At 39.5% G+C, this 12,193-nt stretch overlaps 1 long non-coding RNA gene across 1 annotated transcript; it reads left to right on the top strand.

Moving 5' to 3' along the window:
* The first annotated feature begins 10,386 nt into the window (after positions 1–10,386).
* LOC127950628 (uncharacterized) lies at positions 10,387–11,691 on the top strand. The gene is made up of 3 exons (XR_008152501.1): positions 10,387–10,566; positions 11,355–11,471; positions 11,614–11,691. It is a non-coding gene; the product is annotated as an uncharacterized LOC127950628 (long non-coding RNA).
* Positions 11,692–12,193: the final 502 nt, after the last annotated feature.

Here is a 12,193-nt window from a genome sequence, read left to right as displayed (position 1 = left end):
TGGGCTGGAGGCCATCTTGTGCACAGTTTCTGGAATGGAAGATAGGGACTGCAGGACTGTTATGTTCCTCATCCACAACACCCACAGTAAATTCAGAGCCACTTAGTTAAAGTGCCAGATCTATATAAAACTCTAGTGTCCAGTTTGAATCGTGCAGTGGCATAATTGATTGCTGTGATTCAGCTAGGCCTTCTCTGAAAAATATCATGAGGCACATCTCATCCATAGATTTGAAATGGGCCAGTTCAATAAAGTCCAACAGCTCACCTTGACAGAGACCAATTATTTTTGCTGCTGGATTCATGGCTGGCCTGGATATACTCATAAAGCTACTGGATCCTGGCAAAGTCTTCTGTAACATGGAGCCAGAGACATTCAGATCCATATGCAGAACTTTTATTATAAGAATGGTCAGACAGGCAGTAATCCAGATATCAGATAATCCAGTAATCAGATATGTCAGAGATATCCAGAATCGGTACCAATAACAAGCAGAGATTGGGGCAGGCAGCTGAAAATCACAGTCGGTATAACAATCCAAAGGTCAGACATGGAAGGAACAAACACAGGGAAAACACTTGGAAATGTAAGACTGGCTAAACAAGACTTCACCATGATTGAGAGTCCAAACACAGTATTTATAGGGGAGTGGTAATGGGGAACACCTGGCTGTGATTAGCCCTAAGAATGGGATTATGGGAAATTGAGTTGGGAATGGAAATAGGAGACGCCAGAGTCCTGAGTGGAGTGCCCTCTATGGGACTTCATGGGCACTCCAGCTGATGATCGTAACAGCGGGGGCGTGTTTGAATGAACCATTTTAGGAGGGCATGGCAGAGCAGAGTCCTGCACGGGTTCGGGTGACCCGCAAATTCGGCTGAAACGGGTGAAAAATATCCAACTGTGTCTTATACGGGTGCGGGTCGGGTCGGACACAGGGGAAACACGGGTCTAAACACGGGTTCAAAACAGTCACGTGCAAACGTAAAAATAGGCCTACGTTCCACTTTTTAAAAAATCACAACCGCTCGAACGGCTGCATGAGTCATTAGTACACAGACGTAAAAGATCAGCCAGCTGTTTTTTTTAGTTGTTTTTGTTTTCCGTTTATATATATATATATATATATATATATATATATATATATATATATATAATATATATATAAGCCTATTTCAAAATTTGTGTCATAAAATTATATCGCGCATAAAGCTCAACTAACGTGATCGTTATGGTGTTTAAACAACAATACACTTCCACTTGCATGTATTTGACAATCGGAATATCAGATATTTCATTCCATAGCTAACACATTTGTGAATATGGGCCTAATCTAGGCTATCCAGGGTTGTTGTTGTACGTATTTCGACATTTGCAGTAAAAACATGAAATATAAATTCTGAGAAAATGCATTTAATACCAATATATTGAAACATCTGTTTACTACATTAATAAAGGAGTCCAGACATTGGAAAAATATCAGTCCACATACGTTTTACATTAAATATGAGGGAAATAGATGCATAGATGCATGCGTGACACAAAAAATATTTAACTTTTAGGTAGAAAAATATTTTTTACTAATTCTGTCAATTACACTAAGCTTATTACATTGTCTGATATATATATTTGCTTCTTATTTATGAAATACGGGCAATTGACTGATAAAACATTAATCAAAATTAAGATAAAATGTATAAAAAACTAATATCTTTTAAAAAGAGTTTTCCATAAATAACTTCTGTATGACCTGGCAATAAAATTCGATGTGATTGGCTTAACTGATTTGATTTTGGGTGTCGGTTCTATTTTAAGCGGGTCGGGCCGGGTGCAGATTTTAATTAGTGCTGCTGTCTGAATACGGGTCGGATGCGGTTTTAAGCACTGCGGGTACGGGCGGGTGCGGATTTACAAAATATATATAAATAATATTTATTAAAGTTCAAAAAGAGCTTGTAAAGAGAAAGGAAAAATTTTAATCACATAATATGACGCCTTTAAAGGTGGCATTTGTGACTATTGTGTCTTTTAAGTGATGGCCTTAATCACATAGCTTTGGGTCAATTAATTTTTTACATATATGAACATAACCATAAAAAAAGCAAGACTGTCCAGCATGTCTGCCAGACTAAAATGGATTAGTCCTTATCTGCCATTCTCAAACATGATAAGCCATCAGAGCATTCCTAGCACTGCAGCTCAAGGTCAGTGTTGAAAAGTGGCCTGTCTGTTAGGAAAACATAGTGTGTGTAATAAGGCTTCCTGCCCAGAGTTTAGGAACCATGTAATTGAAACTTAGTGCCCACCAAGAATTTCTTTGGTTGGGGGATGCATGCACAGATGTCACAAGGGCTATGAATAGGAGATCAACCCACCCCCCCCCCCCCCCCCCCCCCTCCACCCAGCCTGGTCTTCCCCAAGCTGTTTATGTAGGCCTGGCAGGATTTCCTGTTACATGATGAAATAATTAGAGAACCTGTGCCTGTGGAGGGGCGAAACCAAGTCAAATAATTTTGGTTCCTGAAAGATTGGTTTCCATCCATTTTAGGAGCCTATTTATGCACATTATTATTATTATTATTATTATTATTTTTAAGCCATTCACCCGAAAATGTTGTTCACTACATTATTGACACAGATTTTTATTACTTCCCCTGTGCCATGTTTAATTTCTTGGCAGCTTTAAATGGATAGTTCACCCAAAAATCAAAATTATGTCATTAATTATTCACCCTCATGTCATTCCAAACCAGTAATGACCTTTTATCTTCGGAACACAGTTTAAGATATTTTAGATTTATTCCGAGAGCTCTCAGTCCCTCCATTGAAACCGTGTGTACGGTATACTGTCCATTTCCAGAAAGGTAAGACAAACATCATCAAAGTAGTCCATATGACAACAGAGGGCCAGTTAGAATATTTCGTAGCATCGGAAATACATTTTGGTCCAAAAATAGTCAAAGTCAAAGTCACCTTTATTTATATAGCGCTTTAAACAAAATACATTGCGTCAAAGCAACTGAACAACATTCATTTGGAAAACAGTGTGTCAATAATGCAAAATGATAGTTAAAGGCAGTTCATCATTGAATTCAGTGATGTCATCATCTCTGTTCAGTTAAATAGTGTCTGTGCATTTATTTGCAATCAAGTCAACTATATCGCTGTAGATGAAGTGACCCCAACAAAGCAAGCCAGAGGCGACAGCGGAACCAAAACTCCATTGGTGACAGAATGGAGACAAAAAACCTTAGGAGAAACTAGGCTCAGTTGCGGGGCCAGTTCTCCTCTGACCAGACGAAACCAGTAGTTCAATTCCAGGCTGCAGCAAAGTCAGATCAGCAGAATCATCTGTTTCCTGTGGTCTTGTCCTGGTGGTCCTCTGAGACAAGGTTTTACAGGGGATTTGTATCTGGGGCTCTAGTTGTCCTGGTCTCCGCTGTCTTTCAGAGATGTAGAGGTCCTTTCTAGGTGCTGATCCACCTCTGATCTGGACACAGACTGGATCTGGTGGCCACGGTGACCTCGGAACAAGAGAGGGTAACACTTTAGAATAAGGTTCCATTAGTTAATGTTAGTTAAGTACTTTCGTTAACATGAACTAAGCAAGAACAATCCTTCTACAGCATTTATTAATCTTAGTTCATGTTAATTTCAACATTTACTAATGCATTATTTAAATCAAAAGTTGTGCTTGTTAACATTAGTTAATGCACTGTGAATTACCATGAACTAACAATGAATAACAGTATTTTCATTAACTAACATTAACGAAGATTAATAAATACAGTAATAAATGTATTATTCATAGTTTGTTCATGTTAATTAATACATTAACTAACATTAACTAATGGAACCTTATTCTAAAGTGTTACCCAAGAGAGAAACAGACAAATATTAGTGTAGATGCCATTCTTCTAATGATGTAGCAAGTACATAGGGTGTTTTGTGAAGTTTTTCAGGTTCCGGTTTACCTAATTAATGCAGCCTAAAAATCCTTTAACGGATTTGGATATTAAAAGCATATTAGTATGTTATGTGTATGCCAGGTTAAAGAGATGGGTCTTTAATCTAGATTTAAACTGCAAGAGTGTGTCTGCCTCCCGAACAATGTAAGGTAGGTTATTCCAGAGTTTAGGTGCCAAATAGGAAAAGGATCTGCTGCCCGCAGTTGATTTTGATATTCTAGGTATTATCAAATTGCCTGAGTTTTGAGAACGTAGCGGACGTAGAGGAGTATAATGTAAAAGGAGCTCATTCAAATACTGAGGTGCTAACCATTCAGGGCTTTATAAGTAATAAGCAATATTTTAAAATCTATACGATGTTTGATAGGGAGCCAATGCAGCGATGACAGGACCGGGCTAATATGGTCATAATTCCTGGTTATTGTAAGAACTCTTGCTGCTGCATTTTGGACTAGCTGTAGTTTTTTTTTACTAAGCGTGCAGAAAAACCAACCAATAAAGCGAGCCTGTCCTCCAACAAAAAACGACCATATAGGTCGTTTGTGCAAGCACCTTATTACGACCTATATTTACGTTTTAAAGTTAAGCGCCCTCTAGCGGGCCTAAAAATAATGACAGTATCGCGTTGCGTCTGTCGTCATGAATTGACGTATAACGTCATTACCAATCAAAACGCACGTTTATTTAAATTCAATGTGTGGGCGTTTTACACCGATCTCACAGTATTTCCTTCATATTTTACTACTGTAGGTGGCTTATTCGTTCGAATGACCACACCTAACCCCACCCCTAAACCTAACCCTCACAGAAATCATGCTAAATTATGATTTATTGAGCATATACATTTTCGTGCACGTCAATTCCTGGGATCGAACCCACGATAGCATGATGACATATCAAGGTATAACGCAATAATCTACTAACTGAGCTACACGAAACGCAAACCAGAGGGCAAATATAAGAGTACAAAACATTAATATGAAAACGACCTTTTGCCTATAGGAGCGCAATTGTAGTATACGCTCTGATGGGTCGTATTTCAGGGACTTGGACAAACGACCTATACAAGCGTATTGGTTGGAGGACAGGTTGAATAAAGCATTACAATAATCTAACCTTGAGGTCATAAATGCATGTTAACATTTCTGCATTTGACATTGAGAGCATAGGCCATAATTTAGATATATTTTTGAGATGGAAATATTCAGTTTTACAAATGCTAGAAACGTGGCTTTCTAAGGAAAGATTGCGATCAAATAGCACACCTAGGTTCCTAACTGATGACGAAGAATTGACAGAGCAACCATCAAGTCTTGGGCAGTGTTCTAGGTTATTACAAGTGGAGTTTTTAGGTCCTATAATTAACACCTCTGTTTTTTCAGAATTTAGCAGTAAGAAATTACTCGTCATCCAGTTTTTTATCAACTATGCATTCCATTAGTTTTTCAAATTGGTGTGTTTCACCGGGCCACGAAGAAATATAGAGCTGAGTATCATCAGCATAACAGTGAAAGCTAAAACCATGTTTCCTGATGATATCTCCCAAGGGTAACATATAAAGCGTGAAGAGTAGCGTCCCTAGTACTGAGCCTTGAGGTACTCCATACTGCACTTGTGATCCATATGATACATCTTCATTCACTGCTACGAACTGATGGCGGTCATATAAGTTCGATTTAAACCATGCTAATGCACTTCCACTGATGCCAACAAAGTGTTCAAGTCTATGCAAAATAATGTTGTGGTCAAATGTGTCAAACGCAGCAGATAGAGAGATACACTACGACTATATTCAGCATTGTCTTCTCTTCCGTGTCTGTTGTGAGAAAGTTCAAAACAAAGCAGTTTGTCATATCCGGTTCGCGAACAAATCATTCGATGTAACCGGATCTTTTTGAACCAGTTCACCAAATTGAACTGAATTATTTTAAACGGTTCGCGTCTCTAAAAGCATTAATCCACAAATGACTTTCAAACTCTGACTGAACTGCTGTGAAGAGAGAACTGAAGTTGAACACCGAGCCGAGCCAGATAATGACTCGTTCACGAGTCAAGAACCGTTTCTGTCAGACGCATCCGATTCGAGAACCGAGGAGCTGATGATACTGCGCATGTGTGATTCAGCGTGAAGCAGACCGACACACAGAGCGTCTGAACTGAACTGATTCTTTTGGTTTTTGATTCTGAACTGATTCTGTGCTAATGTTATGAGCCCAGGTAAACCGAAGGCTTGAATCAAGGGCTATCATCGCCAATGACACCATTACATAGAGCGCAAAAGAACAGGTGAAATGTTTTCTTCAACCGGTTTATTGAATTAAACTGTCCGAAAGAACTACTGGTGATCCGAAAACCGATGCAACCAGTTCTTGACTCGTGAATGAGTCATTATCTGGCTCAGCTCTGTGTTCATCTTCAGTTCTCTCTTCACAGCAGTTCAGTCAGTGTACTGTTTGAGTAAATTAATTACTCCGGGATATTTGTTTGTTTGAACTCAGAAGGAGTATTAGCCATATTAAAAAGTTAACAGCTTAAGTCATTTGTGGATTAATGCGTATTGAGAATAAGATGGACGATCTTAGAGCCAGGATAAGTTTCCAACAGGATATTAGGGACTGTAACATCCTTTGTTTGTCTGAAACGTGACTCACGCCTTTGGTCCCAGACACTGCTGTAACGCCGTCTGAAAACTTCTCTGTTTTACGGATGGACAGGACAGCCGAGGCCGGCAAATCCAAAGGCGGAGGAATATGTTTCATGATTGAATATCTCCACTCTGTCGCGCTCCTGCTCGCCTCATCTGGAACATTTATCTATTATCTGCCGCCCATTCTATCTGCCTCGAGAGTTTTCATCGATCATCATAACTGCTATTTACATCCCTCCACAAGCAGACACCGGCTTGGCTTTGTCTGAGCTTTACGATGTGCTCAGCGGCAACAAACATCCTGACGCTGCTATTATCATTGCTGGTGACTTTAACAAAGCCAAACTCAGGCAAGTTATGCCCAATTTTCATAAACATGTATCCTGTCTAACCAGAGGACCGAATACACTGGATCATTGCTACACTCAGTTTAAGAATGCCTACAGAGCTCGCTCACTACCGGCTTTCGGCAAATCGGACCATGCCGCCATTTTCCTCACACCGGAATGTAAACAACAGCTCGTTCAAGATCCCCCGGTGCAGAGGGTGGTGACCGATGGTCCGCCCAATCAGAAGCAACGTTACAGACTGCTCTTGATGAAGTAGACTGGGACATGTTTCGTGCAAGTTCATCTGACGTCAGAGAGTTCACGGATGTAGCATTAAACTTTGTAAACACGCTAGCCGAACAAGCTATGGATACAATAACTATAAGAACATTCTCAAATCAGAAACCGTGGGTGGACAGATCAATCCGTGCAGCAGTAAACAAACGCACTGCTGCTTACAACGCCGGTCTTCTGTTGGGAAAGATGAGCGAGCACAAAGCATCGTGCTATGCTCCCCGACATGCAGTAAGAGCCGCCAAACATAGATACAGGGAACGCATAGAGTCACATTTCCAGCTAAATGACTCCCGACACATGTGGCAAGGACTAAGGACCATCTGTGTCTTTGGACATAAATCCTCTGCAGAGGTGAGAGCAGATCCGTCACTGGCTGATGAGCTAAACACTCTCTACGGCCGCTTTGAAAGCAATCTAAGCAGTGCAAATCTGTTGATCAGCATGTCAGGAAGCAGCAGTCAGATCAGCGATCATCATGCGATCACCGTGTCAGAGGACGAGGTTCGGAGGGCACTAAAGCGAGTGAATGTAAGGAAAGCAGCCGGACCTGATGGGATTTCTGTCCATGTTCTGCGGTCCTGCGCTGATCAGCTCGCTGGTTTGTTTACATCCATTTTTCATGAGTCTCTTGCTACATCGGTGGTTCCCACCTCATTCAAAAAATCTGTCATCACCCCTGTGCCTAAGAACAATAAACTCTCTTGTCTGAATGACTATCGTCCAGTTGCCCTCACATCAATAGTCATGAAGGTCTTTGAGGGACTGGTTAAAAATGTCATCTGCTCCTCCATACCAGATACTTTGGACCCTCTTCAGTTTGCCTATCGCCCAAACAGATCCACAGATGATGCCATCTCTCACATCCTGCACTCTTCTCTCACACACATTGACAGCAATAACAGGAATTATGTAAGGCTGCTATTTATTGACTACAGCTCAGCTTTTAATACTATAGTCCCCTTAAAGCTAGCTTCTAAACTCATAGACCTCGGCCTGAATTCTTCACTCTGCAACTGGATTCTTGATTTCCTCACCGGCAGACCTCAAGTGGTGAAACTAGGCCAATATATCTCCAACTCCATCACCATGAACGTAGGAGCCCCGCAGGGCTGTGTGACATGACTGCGTGTCTTTGCACAGCTCCACATCTATAATCAAATTTGCTGATGATACTGTGGTTCTGGGCCTCATTCACAACAATAATGAGACCGCATACTTGGATCAGGTAGAGAAATTAACATCATGGTGACAGGACAACTGTCTCTCTCTGAATGTGAGCAAAACTAGAGAACTGATTGTGGACTTCAGAAAGAGACAGCAGCAGCCCTAGCCCTATACTCCTCTTATGATCAGCGGGACCCCTGTGGAGAGGGTGAGCAGCTTCAAGTAGATTGGTGTAAACATCTCTGAGGACCTGACTTGGACTACTCACATTCAAACACAGGTTAATAAAGCCAGGCAAAGACTGTACCATATGCGACAGCTGAGGAAATTCAGGGTCTCACCAGCAATCCTGAAAACTTTCTATTTTGGGGCTATAGAAAGTGTATTGACTCAGTGTATCTCAGTGTGGTATGGGAACAGCTCCAGTCAAGACTGCAAAGCCCTGCAGAGAGTTGTGCACATAGCTGAGCGCATTTCAGGGTCTGCTCTCCCCTCTCTGCAGGACATCTACCTCAAACGCTGCAGAAATAGAGCTGCTAAAATCATCAAAGTCTCCACCCACCCCAGTAACCATCTTTTCACTTTGCTGCCATCTGGTAAGCGCTTCCGTAGCCTGATGGCAAAAACCGAGAGACTCAGGAGGAGGGCTCCTAAACTCAAAACCAGCCTCTTAACATCCTCATGCCTCCACTTAATGTACACTTTATCAGTAAGGTATTCATCTTTCACTACCTCACATAGACACACTGACAGTGTCACCCTGTTTGCACATTTGCTTCTTGTACATTCCTGTGTATCTTAATATTTAAGACTACAGTATTATGCACATATGCACATTGTACATCCCTGTATATCTTTATATTTGAGACTACAGTTTACTTTCATGCACATTATTTTCAACCCTTACGAAAAATAACCATGGTTTTATTATAGTAAAACTGTAGTAACCCATGGTTTTTTGGCGTATTGACTGCCATTTGTAAAACCACAGATTTACTACAAATACCATGGTTAAACTATGGTTAATATAGCAAAACCATGGTTAATTTGTGGTTACCATGGTTTAACTACAGTAACCATGGTTTTTTGGTTCTATTTGTAGTAAAACCATGGTTAATTTTCGTAAGGGAACCCATTCTCACTCCAAAGGCGTCAAAACCGAAGCATGGTCAAGCGCCCCTAGCGCCACTTTTATGACGCCAAATGTGCCTCTCGGCGTCGAATATTGAAGCACTACAAGCTTCATTGCTTTCATTGGGAAACCTTTGGCGTCAGAATTCGACACGAGGACATGAGATGTTTATCGCTATGAAATCACTTTCAAGAAGTCTCATTCAGCACACATCGCGATACTTGCTATCAGTTCCACAGTTTGGGTGAGTAGTCGTAAATACGCTCTTTTAATGCCTTTTATAAAATGTATTCTGTCTTCTTTATTAATCAGATAAGTGCCATATGTTTAATCGCTGTATTATATCGGTCATCCGCGGCTGTCTTTGAGTTTCATTGCGTTTAAATAAATGAACACAGCAGCTAATTAGTGTGATTAAACTCTATTTGTCACATGGCGTGCCATAGACCTTCGATCCGTTTTATATTATTATTAATTTCAGGATCAATGATGTAAGTTGTATTTGTAGTAAAATCATGGTAATCACGACACTTACAATAGTAATAAATGAAATGTGAAGTTAAAACACAGTAAACGGGACATTAGTAACTGTAACTGTAGTTTTACTATGGTATATTAATAATCAGTAAAACAATACAATAATCACCAAACCAGCTATGTTTGCATCACTGTAATGTTAGTGTTTTTATGTGCTTTTATATGACAGATATCACAGTAATCATATGTTCTGTACCATGCTTTTAATACGTTTTAATGTAAATCCAATTTTTTTTTTAAATAAATAAATAATTAAAAAAAATATTTTTTCATCTTGCAGTTCATTCATATCAGTTTATATCTAAATATTATGCTCACAGATCATTATTAACATTCTGTATATAATTCAATTTTATTTGCTCTCCCCTTTTTTATTATTTTTATTTTTATTTTTAGCTGAAAAGACATAAAGGAAGCCCAGTGGTGTTTCTGTTGAGGGATTCCTTCAGAAATGGAGAAGACAGAAAGCTGCGGAGGCAGATATCTCCAGCAGTAAGTCTGTGATAGTTTGTCCCTTTTATCAAACATTCCTGCTGTTATAATTTGTACAGCATTTGTTGTTTCTTAAACTGTTGCACTGTCTAAATACCCACACTTGCCATCTTTGACCACTTGATTACTTATTTGACGTATTTCCTGTATTTGGCCTAGTGTTCAAGTGAGCATGATGACCACAAGTGTGTGTCGAACTTTTCATGACCTGATGACTGTGTTTCCCAATCCTGATCCTGGAGAACCCCAGCACTGCACGGTTTTGGTGTCTCTCTTATCTGCCTTGGAGTCTTCACTGATGAGCTGATGAGTTGAATCAGGTGTGTTTGAATAGGGAGACATCTCAAATGTGCAGTGTTGGGGTTCTCCAGGACCAGGATTGGGAGCCACTGCCTTATGGGACACTTATGTGTTTACAGAGACTTTTAATATCCTATTATCAATATTTCACATACTGTACATTGGACAGCTTTCCGTGACATCTTGTGAGATCTCGGCAAAAAGTATGACGATTTATTCCAAAACATGATGCATGATGGGATACACTAAGCTTTGTATAGCGCTCATCACAGTCTTAATAATCCAGTTTAACACTTGTATGATATTGTACAAGCCCCAGGACGGTCTCATCTGACACTATCAAAAGAATTCATATGACTATAGCTTGCTATTAATTACTTGTTTTCAATAATGGATGCATTTAACATTTAATTATACAGCATCTTTACAGAGGTGTAATGTACAAGTTGCACGTAATTAATAATATTTCTGCTGTTCTTCTTTTTCAGGTCTAAAAATATCGAGCTCAACAGCTATTTTAAGAGCCAACCCTCACAAACCTTCCTAAAAACTAAAAGAGCTATTACTGTGTCTCAGCGAATCTTGCAATGATCAGCTCTTCCCAGGTACATTTGTTTAGAATATTTTTTTAATCAACATTTACTCATCAAATGCTCTGGTCTGAATCTTACTTTAAATTAACTTAATTATGTTTAATGAGCAATATTAATTGCACACAGAGTAAGTAGAGATTATCTTGTTTCACAGAAGATAAGGAAGACCAAGTAAATGATTTGCTCAGGATGAGGAATGAAGATGGCCATCTTGTGCTCAAACAAACAGAAGTCCTCTGGTATGTGTGTGTTGAAGCAATGCTGTGTTATAAAACATTTTATGATGATCTCTCACAGAACTGGTCATGTCAGCCTTGATTTCTTTTTATACTATTACAATTACAGCATGTTAGCAAAGTGTGACTGGACATTTTTAATATTATGTTTTTAAAAGTAGATAAGTATCATGAAATTGGTTTAGTTGATATAAACACCAATTGACATTATTTCATTGTTTTGTAAATGTTATGTTATAAATTGTGAATTGATAGTTGATTGGTTTGAAGCCAGGCCTTACACTGCACAGACTAAAACACATTTGTGAGAGAAGTCAGGAACTTTGGAGAAAGATTCTAGAGGAAAAAAGACACATTTACTGCAACATTAGATCAATTCTAGAGTCTCTGAGAACTACACATGCTAATGGAGTCTCATGAGCAAGACCTTTGCCTCTGTAACTTTTTCTTAATTCTTGCAGAATGACATTTTTATTGCAGTATTTTAATTTGTACAGA

This window comes from Carassius gibelio, chromosome B2 (assembly GCF_023724105.1).
Source record: "Carassius gibelio isolate Cgi1373 ecotype wild population from Czech Republic chromosome B2, carGib1.2-hapl.c, whole genome shotgun sequence".
Classification (NCBI taxonomy): domain Eukaryota; kingdom Metazoa; phylum Chordata; class Actinopteri; order Cypriniformes; family Cyprinidae; genus Carassius; species Carassius gibelio.
This window is presented reverse-complemented; position numbering and strand designations above follow the sequence as displayed.